Below are 18,725 nucleotides of genomic sequence, written 5' to 3' on the forward strand. Positions count from 1 at the left end.
CCCTTCCTGACCCTCAGTACTTCCTCTTCTTTTGTGTCCTGTGATGCCCTTCATGCCCCGCCCCCTCCTTCTTTCGTTCTGCCTCCATATATATTGCAGATTAATGACAGCTAATAATGTCTGATGTTCTTGGACGTTGGCCGATAATGAGATGCATTCCCACTGGGTTGCAAGGTGTCACCACTAACAAATTCTCCACTGCGGCACACAATTAGCCTGCAAAGAGGCAGATAGAGAGCCTAGCTCAGCACGGGCAAGACAAATCAGAGGAAACAGAAGAAAAATAATGCTAGAGAGAGAGAGTGAACATGGCAGGAGAGGACAAAATGAGAGTGGAGAATATGGATAGGTTACCTTTATGGTAATATTATTCCATAACGGGCTGCTGGCAGGATTTCATTACACATCTCCACCAACGTTGAAATATTTTCTTCAAAATGTCAGCGTATGCAAATGAGGCTGAGTTCTCATTCCTATGTCATGTTTTGTTGGAAGTTGTGGCAACCTTTCTTTCTCCTAATCTAATGTTGCTGCGATATATTCCAAGACCGTCAATTAATGTACACAACAAATATTATCTTATACGGTTATGGAAAACCTGCAAATATCATGGGATTTTAAAATGGTGTTTTCCAGTTCTGGTAAAGACAAGGCAATTTGTATTGTGAATATAGATGTTTCCTCTTATTCTTGGCTCTAAAATAAGTCTTCTGATAAATAATTGATTTTGTAAAATTGGTTCACAGTTCATAGTATTGTTGATTTGTGAATAAATTGTCCTGTATTTTTTATGAATTAGCAAAGCAGTCGGAATCAACATTGTATAAATAAAAAAAAAAGGTTTCTTTTTTTGGGGAATGAATATAAATACACATTTTTCTAGATATATTCTGCTCTAAATGCTTTAGTAAGTTTGTATTCTTGGTTCTGAAGCACCCCAGCGCTGCAAGCATGTGATTTCTCCAACATACTCTCATGGCAGTTTGTAAATATTATATGCTTTGGCAAATTAACAATTGCAAATTGCCAATTTGTATGAATTTGTACATACTCATTTGTGCATTTTTGTACAATCTGCAATGTACCACTGAAAGGTTATGTTCAGAGGTGGATCTACATGCTTACTTTCATTCCCCCAAAAATCAAATGAAATTTTACAAATTCATGAAAAGTCGGCAACTCAAATAAAGCCACACTTTGATCATGCAAAACTTCTAAGAACACTGCAACGGTTGTAATATGCTATCATATACTTTTTTTTAAAAACAAATAATTCAACATATAATACTTCCAAAATGTAAAAATGTACAATGTACTCCACTTTACCGCAGTGCTGTACTACTGAAGACTTAAAGTTTGCGTTCTTTTAATTAAGAGTTCACCAAACTTGCATTTTGGAATGGAGTAAAATCCGCATGAGCTTACATTTTTCATAGTGGTAGGCATATGAATGGAATTCAATGGAATGAAAAGTGTAGTGTGCCCCTTTTTCATGAGATCGGCAGGAATTTCTTACTTCTAATTTCTTATCTGAAAAAAAAAAAGTTCAGGTCTTGGAACCTTTATTAATGAGCTGATGATTTAAACCAGGTGTGTTAATTAAGGTAGATGTTAAGGTCTAGTACTGTGCTACTACAGGACTAAGACTCTTGCTTGGAAGCCATGCTAAATGATGTGTTAGCAAATTGGTATCAGTAATCATAAATATACTATTACGGTTGATATTATGACATTGAGTATATATGCTCAAGGTCATAATAGTATGACTCTCAGTCATATGTGATAGCATGACCATGTAGACCTTGCAGGCAGGCCTGTTCTCTCTGGCTGCCTTTAAAGTCACGTCCAGAAAGCGAGTCCGTGCCAATATAAAATTTCTGACAGCAGAGTATCTGTCTTTCCTCACCCCACTGGCAGACACACGCATATCTGTCTCTCTGTCTATGTGCCCTCAGCTCCCAGCGACCCGCGACAGACAAAAGCTTCACTTCTCATTCAAATATTCTGCCTGTATCTGCTTCTAGAGCAAGGCAATCTGCTCCGTTTGGGGCCTCACTGCCTGTTCTCAGTAGCTTTGTTCTTTGGCGGCCTGAAAATTTCAAACAGTGGAATGCAGAGAGAAGATGGTGGAGAATTCCAAACGGGAAGGCAGCCATGGAATCACAGAATCCTGTATATTGTGCTTTCTCTCTCTCGCTAGGTTGGGGGTCTGGTGCTCAGATGAAAATTATATTGGCATTCACAGCAACGCATTCTGTATGCATTGCATAATGCAGCAGATGAGGATTGGGGCCAACACGTCGAATTAGAGAACATCTCAGAGACACGAACAAACTGCAAAATGAGCAGATATGAGAAAGAGCAAGATCGAAGGGCACAGAGAAATTGGAGACGATTATCAATACAATTCATTTAAAACAGCTTAATGTACTCTTTACATTTCATCTCTATAATATAAGGTCTCTGAGAACAACGCTGGAAAAGATTAATTTCAAGTTTGCTGAAGCCCGGCTCACTTGCCTTGACTGTGTCTGAATTCCTCTCAAAAATAAGAAGTTAAAATAATTTACTTCATTCTCATAACCATAGAGCTGCACATCATTTGTTATGAGCTAAATGCGTGCAATAACATAAGAAATCAAGTTAAGCAGCCCGGGATGTGTGATTACAATACATTTGCATGGAGATTTTGGCGCCTTCATGAAACCCATCTACAATATTGCAATAGTACAGAGTGAAAAACGCAAAGCTCGAATTCAATTATCATGTGGGTTGGAATAATCATAATGTTATTGGAAACTCAATTACGGAGGCAACCCATGTCTGAAAATTAGCTGAACTTAGCTAAGGCGAATCGGCCCTGAATTCATCAACTATAGATTACCACAATATTGCATGTTCACTTTGATAGTGGCCAAAGACAAACAGGCATCACTAGCTCCGACTCTTTTCCGGGATATGTGTTTTATTCATGAAGTGTCACGGCCCGAGGCCTCGCACCACAGACGTAGAATTAATTCTATTATTTTACGCACATGCGCGATAATTGTACGATCTAGTTGAGCCGTGTTATTTTCCAATGTGTGATTACAATATGTATCTAATTCGCATTATTTTAGTAGTTGTTATAATTTAGGGACTGGTAGAAAAGTGCACAACCTTTGTTCTAAAGTGACACCTTTCTCTCATCAGCACACACCATTAATATCATATAGAAAAAAGTATTCTCATATTGGAGATAAATTACTTTGAAATTAAACACCAGAACACAGGTCATGCAGGCAGTGTGAGATAAGAAAATTAATTTGTTTAAAAATATTAATGGAAAAGTTTCAATCTCAGCAGGCCATATCAGCATAAAATGCTTTCCCATAAGACTTGTGGCCTCTAATTCATATTCTAAAAACGACCTCGCTTGCACTGTCTGCACTGAAAATGATATTTTATGGTATTGTTTATTCATGGTTAAAACATGCAGCAATCAGAAGACAACTTAGGCCGTGTAACTGATCCAGTACGGCCATGGTCCTACCTACTACTGTGTGTCAAATGGCCATCACTGTGGGGTAAAAAAAAAAAAACAGCATTCAATCTTTTCCACACCGATTGTCAGGAACTACTTCTGCCTTGGTCATCTAAGTCATAAAGACTGAGCTAATATTAATTAAAGATGATGAAAGAAAGAAATTAATAATTTTACTCAACAAGGACACATTAAATTGATCAAAACTGACACTTCAGACATTTACAATGTTACAAAAGATTTTTATTTCACATAAATTCGATTACTTTCTATTTATAAACTTTCTAGTCTTCTAATATAACTAAAAAAGTGCATTTTCCACAAAATATTAAAGTTCATGTGACACTGCTTTGCTATCACAGGAATAAATTACATTTTAATGTATATTGCAATAATAAACCACATTTTCAACTGTAATATTTTTAAAATATATCTGTTTTTGCTGTAATTTTGATCAAATAAATCCAATTTTAATGAAAATAAGCCACTTCCTGTAAAAACTTACCGCTCCAAACTTTTGAACAATATTATATTTTATGTTGTGTCATATTTATGGCAAAAACATTACGTGTCCAGATTTTACATTTGCATTAATTATGTATATCTGCATTGGGAATGTAAAAACATTTTTCATGATAAGGAGAAAATGTTTTGTTTGTTTTATTGTTATCATTACCGTTGTTACAGTTACTATTGTCATGGTGTTTAAATTGAGGTATAATGCTATTATTATTATTGTTCTTCATTTAAGATTTTTTTTAAAATTATCATCGTTATGCTTTCCACTGCCTGTAAGTAAGTGTGCAGATAAATGACAGCATTCAGAGACAATTAACATTGCATAACGTGGTCCAGCATTCACAGTGCGGTAAAGCTAGCCTACAGCTCGCACAGGTCAACAGCCAGCCAAACACACGGCGAAACACGCTGCAGGTCTAGGGTTTGTGCAAGCGTGTGCACATGGCAAACTTTACAAGTCGCTTTGCTCTGCTCTTCGACTGGCTTGCCATGGTTTTTTCCCGTATTGAAAATGGTGACAGCACTAAGCACGGAGCAGCCAGCAGACGCTTCAATCCGGTATTATCAGGGGAGAGCACATTGCCTCGCACAAGGCTTTAATTTATTTGTGCCTGTTTCAGCCCCAGATTAAAGTTTAATTGGCACACACTGGCAGCTCCCAAGTTTTGACTAATTCTCCTTATCGGGAGTCCTTACTGAGTGGCTGAGGGCAATGCAGGGCCCACACACACACACACACACAAGCTCAGAGGAAGTCTACCTCATAATTCCTGTTTTTTCTTCTACCTTTTTTTATTTGGACAACACATGAATACGCTAGACAAATGAGTCAGTGTGTGTCTGTGTGTCTATTTATTTGACCTAAGCAGTGTAATTAGATATGCTTCAAATTATTTACAGCAGGATATAATGAATTAATATACATGGAGACTTTTTGTGACAAGACACCTTTGAAGACAACTTCTTCATAGGTTATATCAACTAGGCTGTACATTTAACCATCTTTAGAGTGTGGAACAAGTTTAAAGAACATTTTATGAATTTTAACAAGTAATGAAGATATTTTCTCATGCATATGATTCATTTGTTTTGCCATTTGGCTCTTCCTTATGCGTGTGTGTTGTGCGGTAATCTGCGCATTACTCATTTTTAAGTGCATTACTGTAGGGATGATAGTCGCATGTGTTTATGCCAAAGTGGAGTGCTTCCATAAATAACAACCAACATGTATTACTGTCAGAAAATGACAACAAACTTAAACATGCCTAAATATAAACTTTTTTTTGCCATCATTTGTTCTAGTGAACACTAAGAATATGGGACACACTGGATTTGAATGATATCTCTGGGGAACCAGAAGTGAACCAGACAACACCACAAAAATGTCTTTCTATGCACTCTCAAATACACCCATAGATATATGAAATAGTCTGGGCAATGCTCCGTATATTTTATTTAATGTTTCAGCTGTATAATGAAGAGTGGATGTTAAAATATGTAAAAATGTATGTAAAAATGTATAAATGCGACAGACAATGTGAAATGGAATTTGAACTGTATTTAACTTAACTATTCAGTGGGAAACAATAAAAGGCAGGATTCAATTTTATCCTTCAGGATTTGATTTGATTGTGAAGAGCACGCTTTGTTCTTGGTTAATATTATTTTCCCCATCCCTCCACAGCCTCTGTGATGTCCGCAGAAACAAAAGTCATTTCAGAAACCAAAAAGTTATTACATTTTAGATGAAGATTAAGAAAAAATAAAATAAAAAAGCTTGAAAATGTTGTTATCATGTTTACTATAAAAATATAAAATTATATAAAATATAAAAATATATTTGATCTTTACACTTTTTCATTTTTAATTGTTTATTCCATTTAAAATGAAGTTCCCCATTTATTATTATTATTATTTTGCATTCTTAGCCTTTATCCATAATTTATCCATAAATTTAAACTAAATAAACCAATTAAAAGCTTGTCAGAGGCACATATAAACAGTAAATTAGCCTATAATCTTATTTAATTATTCAAAACTGTCTGATTTTTCTTTTGTCCATGTAAAGCACTAACACTTTGAATTACATTGTGTATATGACATATTTTATATGAATAAACTGCCCTGCTTGTACTCTTTATATATAAATGAACCAATCTGCGTCAGTGCAAAACAGCCTGGATTCAGTTTTCACTGCCTGAGCACACACATACACACACACACACACACACATACATATGCCTGCATTAACCAGTCTCACCTGCCAGGGTAAATCTGGGATTATGCCAAACGCACAGGTAAAACGCTCTCACTGCGCCCAGCTGGGGACCCAACCTGCCCTAATGCAAATAGTGTGTTAACACGCAGTCCCTGAACACATTATCACTCACTGAAACCTGCCACTATACTGCTGCACCTGTGGGAACACTGCACATGTGTGTGTACAGCGAAACCTGGAGTGGCTGGAATGAATGTTCAGACGCAGAGTGTGTTTGGACGGCTGTTTGTGTGTGCTAATGTGTCTGGAAAGCCTCTAGGACTCAGGGGTCATTTCCACCCTGCTGGACTCTGAATTAGCCAATTATGCCAGTTTGATCAGTCTGTATGGTCACTCAGGCTGAAAGATGCCACTGCAGCAGGCAGACGCCCCTCTGGGGGAGGAGAACTCCATGTGTTTGAGACGGCGCACTGAGGGAATGTTTCCTGTGTATCTGAGAGACGTTTATGAAATGCAATGAAATGTCCTCCAAGCATCAGGCATCCTGACTGAGGCCGGACTGAGCGCTGGCACTGGAGGGTTTGACTTCAGATCTGTGAACATCTTGTCAGCCTGGTTATGGTCACTTGTCTTCAGCGAAGCCTTTTCTCTGAGAGGTTCTCTCTTAATTGCAGCTGACACCACAGAGTTATTAAGGGATTCTACGGCTCAAAACTTAAATGAACACAAAGGCTTCTAACTAAGCAGCAAAGGCTTGATTTTGCAAGCTTGTGCTGCATTCTAAGCTTTGCCACAATTGGTGTTATGCTGCTTCAGTAAGTAAGTAAATAAATAAATATCTTAGGAACATAAGGCAATACACTATAGGTCTCTGTTTTTTCATGCATTGGTCAATTTTGAGATTTTGGCCTATTTTGTTTCAATAACGAATACATCCAAAATACACATTTAAGTGTCTGTAGAAAAAGAAAAAGAAAAAAGTAAAAACGTATGCAATGTTGACAGTATTTTCTGATTTATGGAGTGATAATAAAGATATATCCACAAACCCCTGTATAAAATCTTTAATGTTAACAAAATAATTTGTTTTGTACCTGGTTTCATCCAATGTTCAGATTTATAATTTTTTTAAGCTAGAGGAAAGACTCTGCTAGACCCCAAACACCCAGGTGAAAACCACCTGAGGACATGCTACCTGTACCATTTGTCCCACACTGGGACAGAAATTCTTTTACAGTGACTGTCTTGGTTTCATTTAGAGACAGCAGCTCTTTGGGAGAGACTTGTGCCCATTTGACCAAGCATAAGACTCTGCACGCTCCATGTGCACTTCCTCTTAAAAGCATGAATGCCTCGGGACTTTCTTCCTCGCTGAAATGGACCAACTACACATGATCATTCCTCAGCCAAGGCATGTGCAACAGATGGTGAGATAGTCACAACGCTGCATTTGCCAGTTATGGTAACAAACTCTCCTGTGCACAGACGCTTTATCCCTGGACTTGGCCGCTGTCTTCTCTCAGATATGCTCACCCATGACGATTACTGGCAGGATGAGATGCTCAGCTGCATCTTTGAGACCAACATCTTTAAGAAATTAATATTATTATTACTACTATATTCTGTTGTGTGTGCAGCTAAATTTTTTAATAATGCCTAAAGCTGGTGATGTGAGTAATGAACATGGTTGAGTACAAAAATGACACATTTATGTTTATGTTTTGTTTTTTACATAAAACATAAATACGTCATATTTTTTAATCCATTTTATTTTTATTTAAATTAGTAAATAAAAGGTAGTGGCTAATCTTCCTGGGGTCCAACAAGTAAAAAACAAATTACATTAATACATAACAATAAAAAACAATATAATAAAACATAAATTTACTTAGTACTGTACAATTAAATATTTCTGTAATGATTTTTTAAACCTCATTTTACTTATTAAAAAACATGTAATGTCCGATGGCAATTCATTCCATATTTTCATTCCTCTATACATTACAGTCCGTTGCTTTGCATTAGTTTTTGAAACAGGAAGCAAAAAATATCCTTTTGATGCATGCCTGGTGTTACAATTATGACTAGCACTAATATACAAAAGTTGACAGTACAATACACTTGGAACTCTCGAGACTGAAATATTTCTTATAAAACAAAACAGAGAAATAATTGCTATAATCCTCTACCCCAGCAGAGAAACAGTTGGGTAAAATAATGTGTTAAACGCTGAACAGACCACAGGGCCATTTCTTAAATCTTGTGTAAGTCTGAGTTGTACGAAGGAGTGTGAATCAGGCCACTATCTAGTAACCCTGCGTGTGGCGTTTTATCTCTGAACATGACAGCGTCTTGAGTCTGTCATAACCTGAGCTCCGTTGGGAGCTTTATGATGGACGGCGCCGGCTGCAGCTAGCTGACAGCTCACTTAGCGTGTTTTAGAGTTCTGATCGTGTATTCACCTCCACACACGGCGGTTGTGTAAAGCTGACCTGATGCTCTCTGACACGCTAACAGTGTGGTCCATCGGTCCTGCTCAAGGTACTAAAATACACGTACACAGACACATCAGCTCTACCTACGCAGACACACTCAACTCTAAAACACTTCTTGACTGGACAACCTGCTGTGTGTCCATGACTGTCAGGTTACTAGAAGGAGCTGTGCTAAAGAAAGTCCACGCACTGAGACAAAGATGTTGGTCCACTGCATACAGCCTTGGGGGTTTGAAAGTATGGCATAACTTCTATTAATTTGCTATTTTAAGGACGTACAGTATATAATAGCTTTACTACAAAGAAATAGTGTTAACAATGCTAATAAGAGCATTATTGCATTCATTAATTTATCCATTTATTATATAACATGATGCATTTTAGCAAGTGCATTGAAATTAAACTTTAACTTTTAAATTTACATAAGATACACATTTGAAAGAATATGCTTACTGTAGGTGCAAACTGAATATAATATTTTTGAACACTTCATTGCATGTTATTAACAATTAAATTAACATGTATTGTATGTATAAATGTATAAATACACATTAAATCTAATTACTTGTCACCTAATCATATAACTTCAGAATGCTTTTATGACCCATTTAAGTAGGACTTAAGTACATATTTATATGTAATTTCATAATTAGTTCTACTGCTTTTGAAATATGGCTAAAATGTACTGCCAACTGAACTGAAAAGCATTTATGGTAAACTAAAATATACCCTAATATCATTCTATTAAAACTTGCTTGCCATGTATTTAGATATATGTAGGCTAATTACTCATTTGTAACGATTAAGTTGCAATTTATTACATTTAAAATATATTAACTTTTAAATGTAAAATACTCTGTTCTAACTTTAACTGTAGTTTGTTACATTACATGTGATTTAGTGTGTTCAGCACATTAAAATAGGGTACTTTTGACAAAATATTATTAAAACAAAATTATTTAATGTGTACCTTTATGCATTTACATTATATATATATATAAAATATACACACACAAAATGTGATTAGGTGTTAGTGATGGTGTAGGTAAATTAATTTGTGTGGGTGTTTGTTTGGGTTTGGTATTCATATACAAATGGAGTTTTTAGTAAATTGTTAAAGTTAATATACCCATATTTTGATATGGGTTGGGGTTATGTTTTGGAGTTAAATGGAATCTAAACTTAACAGATAATGTCCTGGTAAAAACATTAAGAAAAAAAAATTACCAGTGCCTTTTCCATTTTTCTATAATTTTTTGTCTTATAGTGCAAAACCACTCGGTCACACAATGTGGAGATGCTGGCCACAGCAGAATGCTTCTTGTCCTGAAAGGATGCACTAAGGCACTTATGTAGTTATTGAGCCCCTGTTTTCATTCAATTATCTAAAGCTCGGAACTACATAAAAGGTCCTAAAAAGGTTATTTTGATGAAGGAATGGACATGTCCTGCTCATTCTGTCTATTTAGGAGCAGAGGAACAAAGTGACGCTGACATCACACACATATTTGCAGCTTTAAACCACGACAGCCTCCATTAAGACACAAGCTTGACTTAGTTTACACAATGTGATGAGGCCTGGCCCATTTTCATGATGCTTTTATACAGCTGCATGCTCCAACATCCACAAAGTAGAGCGATTGAATGTTTTTTGTGTATGTGTGTGCCTTGTGCATCCATTGTACGCCAACACACTTCAGCATATTCACTGCAATCCCGGAAGCCCCGTCTGTCCCTGTCGCCCTTTCAGTGCTCCTGCTCAATCCAATATCAGCGATGGCTCTATTTTTGGAGTGCATTGTTTTAATGCAAATTATAACCATAAAAGCCAGTACCCCATTCTGTTAAATTAATAGAATTACGAAAAAATGTAATGATAGCAATTAAGTCTTGAAAATGCAAATTTTATAGTCAAGGACGATTACCTCATTTATAGGATGTGTTGGAGAGATGCCAGCGCCGAGGAATACAGATCCCGGTTGCTCTATGTTACATCATGACGGATGTTTACCGTGAGATTGTGCACCTACAGACGCAGCTAACAAGCACAACACGCAACTCTCACAATCATTCCTTACTGCATCTGCTTGAATTAATACTAATTGACAACTCAGTCATTTAATCAAAAGAAATTTATGACAAAAATATTCCTAGACTGTGATGACCCAAGGGGGCATAACAAAACAAAATAAGCTAAGGAGATTTTTAAACCCAGCAGAATTAAGCCATAATGCCACAGAAAAATGCAAATAATTCCAAAAATCCCACAACAGAAATAAGCCCCAAATGTTGAATAATTACAACCAAGTGCAATCTCTCTATATTTTAGTCGCTGGTGTCAAAGTCTAGTGTTAACCCTCTCTATGTTATAAATAAAGCATTTCTTTCAACCTAACTGTGGAAATGACATTCAAACGCTGCAGTGACAGAGAGCCAACAACGTTTACGTGGGTGAAATACTCACAGAAGTTAATTATCGGAGAAAGGGAGAGGCATAATGAAATGAATCTTTAATGACTCTGCGTTAGCTGTAACCTTTTTCTGAGCTCTCTGCCTCACTAGCAATGTTAAATCACCCAGCATGCAACACTCTGAAACAGCTACAGCTGCAGATCAGCAAAAAAAGTTGTTTGCCTAATTTGATTTTATTATGTTTTAGATTGTGTTGTTGAGATTTCCAAACACTGACATTGAAACATTTCATATTTATCAAGCTTTGATGATAATTAAATTCAGCCATACAAGGACTGCGATGACTTCACCTTCATTAGTGTCATCTTTCTCGGACTAAAAATTCTGGATTCTCCATCACTAACCGCCTGGTATGGTTAGCATGCGAATGAACTCAGTGACCTCTGGTGCTATCAACTGCACATACAGGCTTGTACATATCTAAAGCTCTAAAGATAAGGTTTAAGCTTTAGATGCAGACAATATGTTGACGCTGTACGTTGTCACATCGTATAAATATATACAAATACTATGTACACTTGACATATGAATACGAAGGAGATCGCCCTGTATTATTATTCCAGTCAGAATTCCCAGTCACGTTTGCTGTTGGAAAGGCATCTTCTTTAGCAAACAGACTGGGTCTATCACCTCAGTCCCAGCACAAACACAACAATACAGACTGCCAGGAGATGATATAAGGACGCTATTACAGTGAAGTTGTAAACCTCCACACGCTTAACACACTATCATAATAGAATATTGATTATATAAGGAGCCGACCCTGCTACCCTGGACTACAAAGCATGAAAGGTCATTTGGTGGGGGAGAGTAATAGTGCAGGAGAAATATACTCCACTGGCTTTTCATTAGATTTTTGTCAGATATTGTGTTGTGTGAGCCTGCAACAAGATAATAATTCTCAGCATGCTGTGAATCAGAAAACATCCAGACAAAACTCTCTCTCTATATATTGTCTTTCTCTGCCTTTACTGTAATCAAAGGCAATGTCATGGGAACCGGGCTGTATTTCTTGAGCCGTGATTCAGTAGGTTTTGCGAGTGAGAGAGCCGCAGTTTACCTAATTAATTTTGTTCATCGTACTGTGTTGCACGTGGCATATGCTTTCTTCTGCTCTGTTTTTAGTCATTAATTTAGCTCTGCAAACACACATGCTGTACTATAGTGCAAATCCACATCTGTCCACATGACCATTAGTAACAGAGCGGCAATTTAGAGTATTAAAGGCTGATCGTACCATTTGGGAAATGTGCTACAGGAAAACAATGACAAATAACCGCACCGCATGCAAACGGAGCTACAAATTACACTACGCGCAGGAGACAACCCTGCTTGATTGAAGCAATTTAATGTTTTCTTAAAAAAAAAGAAAGAAATACAGAAGAAGAACAGAAAAAGGTCCTGGGAGGACAGTTAAGACAATGACTTTTTAATCATTTGAATGGCTGGATTCATCTGATGAGACTGGGACTATTGGCAGCCATTAAGGATAGCTAGTCTTTAAGTTTAGGAAATCTCACACATATTCAGCATATTTTGAGTTGCACTGTAAAAATGACTGAAAAAGGGGTTATTTATTAGATTTTAGATTAATTAGATTTTGTTTTCTTTAATAAAAGCCGTTCATTTTAACACTAGCAATGTTTTTATGAAATTTTTTTACAGTGTACATTGGCCATGAAAGGTCTGTGTCTGATAAAAAAAAATCTCAACACACGCAATACATGCACATTACAAAGTGACTAATCCCTACTGTGTCATTGCTGGCCGCAAACTACATGATGAATTTGTTTTTTTCCCAAAGCCTTTGGAAATATATTCATGAAATTTCAATATTCAATGAAACAAGTCATCTTTTAAGCAGAGTGCAACTATGACATTTCATTCCTTATGTCTGTTTAAGGCAACATATTATTTCAGTCAAATAAATAGCCATTTGTCTTATTTGCAACCCTGCTGTCTTGGTTGGCTAATTGAACAGCGGTTACCACAGTGGCTTTTTGTTCCAAAGCAAATGAAACTGGCAGTTTAGCATCAAAAATAATCAGTTTGATGAGTATTGTATATACTGGCAGCTCTATGTAATGCAGTATTGATCGCAGCTGCAGCTGTAACACTAGTCCCAGAGCGAGAGAGAGAGACTGATTATTGGCTGTTGATGGATTCCGCTGTGCTTTGGTACTGTACGCTTGCACACGATCTCTTGCTGTGTACTAAACACAGTTTTACAGTGCTAAAATTATGGAATTATACCAAATAGTTCTAAAGATCAAGAGTAGCAACTGAATTATCAAATGATAGCTGCGAAGCAACAAAAAGCATGTTTTGCTCAACTGATAAATATATAGCGTACATTTATTGTACAGTAATGTAAATTTAAAAGTTTTTTTTGTTGTTGTCCTTTCACAGTTATAGATGAGGTTGAACGACAACACAAAATGACATTCACAACCAATTTTACATAATATGACTAATTTCTGAGTGAAAAGAAAAATGCCATATAGGGCCATGTTGTTGTTTTTGTTTGTTTTTTTATCCATGGGGAATTGACTGGATGCTGAAAAACTCTCTCGATATGAAAGAACAACATAAGAGGCAAATCAGCTCATTACATTTTAAGAAAAAAGTTGGAAAGATATTTATTCCCCAATGGAATAATGTGCACTGATGAATCATGCACAGCTCAACCAGGAGCATGCATGTATTAAGAAAGCATGCAGTGCCAATTTATTTTTTTATTTTTCTTCCTTTTTTCTCACTAATATGAGAAAAGCTCTAGATACAAACTCACAACCAATGACTAAAGGGCAATTACAATTGCTTGAATAAAATACACATAAACTGAAGAGACAATGCAATTCAAACATATCTTGGTTAACTGGACTACATTATCTACAGATGTAATATTTAATCATCAATCTTTATCAGACACTGTTTTTATGGTCCCATGTACTACTTTTTAAAACGTGGTCTTGAAATTTGACACCTTTGGTGTTTTGCACAGTACATCTCAACACACAAATATCCCATATGTGCATGTGTGAATGATATTTGAGAGATTTGAAGGAGAGGAGGATTTTGCATGAATGACAACTTAAATTTGGCATTATTCCTTCAAAAGAGATCAGTTATTTGGACTACTTTAACTGTATTTTTATTGGGTTTTCTTGTACTAATGGTCCATTTTAGAACTTGGCCCCCTGGTCAGGAAGGAAAAAAGCAGTGTGAACATTCAGCTAAAAATCTCCTTGTGTTTTCCAGGGAAGAAATAAAGTCATACAGGTTTTGAACAATGTGAGTGAGTAAATAATAACAAAATTTAAATTTTCTGGCTGAACCAACCATTTTACTGTCATGAATCAATTTGGCATTCACAAAGAGAAGGTGCCATGATGATACATCACCTGAGTGGATCATGACTCTCATATTGATCACTGTAATAAACTCTAAAGAGCACTGGGGTACCAAAAAATCACCTCTATGCACAAGTGAATCTGTGGGAAGTGAAGCGAAGGTAAAGAAGCGCTCATTGCATTCAGAATGTTTCTGAATTAAAAAGCATGTGTTCATATGTTAGGTCTCATGGACCTGTACATGTGAGATCTAAAAATCGGCTAAATATGCCGATGTGTGCATTTTGCAGGAGTCTGCGCCGACGGGTGTCTGCAAGCATAAATAAATGAGTGTGTGCTGCAGGCTGCGTTTCCTCTGTGGTGTCCACATGAAAACACCTCTCTCTCTCTCTCACATAAGGGCTGTGCACATGGAAAAATCAATAGAATGGTGATAGAAATACGCAGCACTCGTTCCCCAGGTAAAAGATTGATCGGAGCTCCGCTGAGGATCTGCCCAAGCTCCAAATAATGGTTAGAGGCCACCGACCTCCAAATCTCAGAAGAAAACACACACACACACACACTCACCAGTACTTCAATAATTATAGCATCACATCACTGAACAATGCTTTATTTAGACAACACAAATGCATTGAGTAGCAATTTTGTAAATGTTTTTTTTTTTTCTTTTAGAATTAGAATTAGATAATTAGAATAATAAAAAAAAGCTTTTTTTCCTATATCAAAATGCCAACTATATTTGAAAATTAAATCCCATTTGAACTGCATGCATCAAACGTATGTGTATATATTTATAACATATTTGTTTTATTTACATGATATGTATTTAAATCAAGTCACATCAAAGTTTTAATTAACCAAATATGTAGATTAATTTGAAATGAATAATAATTAATCAGGTGTCATGCCCTGGTGCGCTATTATATTTATTCTCATTTTGAACCATTCAGGCTGACTGGATGTTTCTTTAGATGAACAACCAATATGTTGTTAAACAACAGCTGAACACACTGTACTTATATCCCTAAAGCCTGCTGACAAAGGTATATGGGTGAGCATTTTTCCATTGACTAAAGTTTTTCAGCCAATCACAGACTTATGGATGCAATCACATGACAAATTTGGTGCCACTCCCACACATTCATGCCATTCTAAAGGTAGAGCCTGGTGCTAGTAACACCAAGGTCACGGTTTGAATCCCAAGGAATACATGAACTTATAAAGTGTACATCTTGAATGCAGTAGTGGTTTTGGATAAAAGTGTCTGCCAAATGCATACATGTACAGGACCTCAGTGAGAACATAACTCATAAGAAGGCAAAAAAAGATGCTGCCTGTCTTTGTATTACTGATGTTGCTTTTGGACAGTGTTAATTTAGAAAAATGTGTGTGTGTGTGTGTGTGTTTGTGTACCCTGACAATATGTATACCCTGTATATACCGTTATACTTTTATGCTGTATGCTTTACTTTTCTCAGCTTTTTTTATTTATTTATTTATTATAATTTTTTCGGCCTTCGGACCCTTCATTTTAGACAGATCCTGTGAATTCTTTTGAAAGATAGTTATGTCTCTGTAGTGTCTTTTGTTTTTATTGCCGGCATTAGCGTTAATGAAAGTATGATAATAAATCTGTGCTGCAGAGGATGCGCTAGCAGCACCTCTAGTCCATCAGTAAATCGTGCACACTTTGAGTGATGACTTTCCTACAGGAACCAACAGCTGTATGTGCAAATCATGCATATAAATCAATTACCAGAGCCTATGTACTTTAAATGCACCCATTAATTAAGCAATGTCAGATACAATGGAGCGTGAAGTTCATTACATTTTTAGCATTCACGCACAGGATTATTTGAAGAGAAGACGGTTTTACCTAATGATCAGTGCCACAAAGACATGTTGCTGCCAGAGAGAGAGAGAGCGTTTTGAAGGGACAAGTAAAACAGCAGTAGGACAAGCAGGTTTTTTTTTTTTTTTGGTGAAAAGCCTGCGAGGGATGGATGCACCTCCATCAGGTTTATTCTGATGCACTGGTGCATTTGCTCTTATTTGAGCTCTGTGTGTGTGTGTGTGTGTGTGTTTTGGGTCTCTGCCTTCACTATTCCACACTGCAATTCGGTTTTAATGGCAGGAAAGTAGTTGTAAGAGAGTAGCCTACATTAGGCATTGACCTCTGCTTAATGAATACGAGAGAACGTTCCTCGTCACTACAAGTTCCACGTTGTGACAAGATTTGCATATTCATATATTTTTTTTCCTTCCTCTCCTTGCAAATATTTTTTCTTTCTCAGTGAACAGGACATCTGCCTCTGCCACTCCAGAAATAAATAAATAAAACAGGAAATAAATTAGCAAAATCCACATGATACATCCAGATGCTCAGAGTGTGATGTGACAGAAGACTTTAGCATTTCCTGTTTGTGCAGCAGACCTCACTGAGAGCACGATACAGCTATACCTTACCGGACAAACATTATTGTGTTATTGTCTTCAAATGAGAAAAGTATCTCTTAAGAATGCTTTTCTACACACTTCTATAAATCTTATTACACTTGTTTTAATGCTCTTAAGCTGACATATCTTAAAAAGAGAAAGTGTAAAGAGTTCCTAAAGTCAAATATCTCTTTTTTTTTTAAATCCGTTGTGTAGTTTAATTCGATTGAGCAGAGCCAGCCTGCAGAATGGCCTCTGTCATACACACTAAACCCATCACCATCTCTCTCTATATTCAATACCGGCAGGGCTACTTAAATGTGAAATCATACAGTGTTTTCTTTTCATGTTTCTCTCTAACTAGCCGCAGAACTGTGTAGATACTTCAAAAAGTTGCAGTTCCCATATCATAGTTTGACTTTTCTTTTCACTGAAATCAGCAAATACACAGCAGAGAGAACCCGCTGGCATCTTTCACAGAAATAACTGCTGCTAGGGATCCATTTGAATTTTAAATCAATGTGAAATAGTATTTGTCATTAGCAATCAAATATTAGAAGTGCTGGTATATTTTCTATCTAGCTTCACCTTCAATGAACAGCTGAATACGGGTGAAGTTCACTTTCAAGCGCTCAATACAGTAAAACAGAAACACTTTTTTTATCATAATAGAAGTGGTCAGTAATATTTTTGAATGTAAGATTCTCATGTATTCATCATGGCTGGATTTCTTTGATCAAAAGTGCAGTCACAAATAACGTAATTCATTCCTTCATTCATTCCTGTGATGCCAAATTATAAGAATATACTGAGAATATACTGATTTGGAAACTATTATTATACACAGTTGTGTATAATGGTATAATTGTTGTGCTTAATGTAGTATGCAATCCATACTACATTTTTGTTTTTATTAAGGCTACCGTTTTAACATATGTGACACAAAACCAGTGTCAATTTTTTGAAATTGAGTTGAATAAATAAGCTTTCCATTGATGTATGGTTTGTTAGGATCTGACAATATTTGGCTGAGATACAACTATTTGAATATCTGGAATCTGAGGGTGCAAAAAAGTCTAAATATTGAGAAAATCGCCTTGTTGTCCAAATTAAGTTCTTAGCAATGTATATTTACTTATTACTTAGCAATGCAAAAATAATGTTTTGATATATTGATGGTAATAAATGTATAAAATATCTTTATCGAACATGGTCTTTACTAACTGATTTTGGCATAAATTAAAAATGGATAATTTTGACCCATACAATGTATTTTGGCTTTTGCTACAAATATACCCCAGCGACTTAAGACTGGTTTTGTGGTCCAGGGTCACAAATGAAGTCTAATTAATTATTATAGTTATAAAAAATAATGAACACATTGAATAGCAACTAAACTACATGTCTTGAGTACATTTGCATATTTAGCTTTAGTTAAATCTGATTTCTGATTAACCTATCTATAAATGTAATTCTATTCTAAACAGTCTTGTGGTATGACTGAAAAAAAAAAATCCATGTAGATATATATATATATATATATATATATATATATACTGTATACACACACACACACACACACACACACACACACACACATGTGGTTCAGTATATTGTATGTATGCCATCTACAATCAGTTCTAATAAAATCCAGGAATGCATGATGGATATGAATGCGTTTGATGGGCTGAATGTGTTTTCTTGAT

The sequence above is a fragment of the Barbus barbus genome (genome assembly GCF_936440315.1).
Source record: "Barbus barbus genome assembly, chromosome: 46".
Lineage (NCBI taxonomy): Eukaryota > Metazoa > Chordata > Actinopteri > Cypriniformes > Cyprinidae > Barbus > Barbus barbus.